Below are 230 nucleotides of genomic sequence, written 5' to 3'. Positions count from 1 at the left end.
GCGGGTGTGGGGCGGCCCCAGGGTGAGGGACACAGCTGGTCCCAGCTACAGCCGCCCCCGGACAGACCAGGGAAGGCTCATCCAGCACTGGGGGAACTCGGTCTGGCACTGGGGATACAGGGACACCCCGTTGGTTGGCAGATGCCAGGAAGGGGCCAAGGTCAAGGCTTGGGGCAGCGGAAGGGTGGCCACGAGGCAAAACCACAGCGGGGCGGGTGCCCAGGGCAGTC

The sequence above is a fragment of the Apaloderma vittatum genome, unplaced genomic scaffold (assembly GCF_000703405.1).
Source record: "Apaloderma vittatum isolate BGI_N311 unplaced genomic scaffold, ASM70340v1 scaffold33539, whole genome shotgun sequence".
Taxonomy (NCBI): Eukaryota; Metazoa; Chordata; class Aves; order Trogoniformes; family Trogonidae; genus Apaloderma; species Apaloderma vittatum.
The sequence above is the reverse complement of the archived record's forward strand: the minus strand, read 5'-3'. Positions refer to the sequence as shown.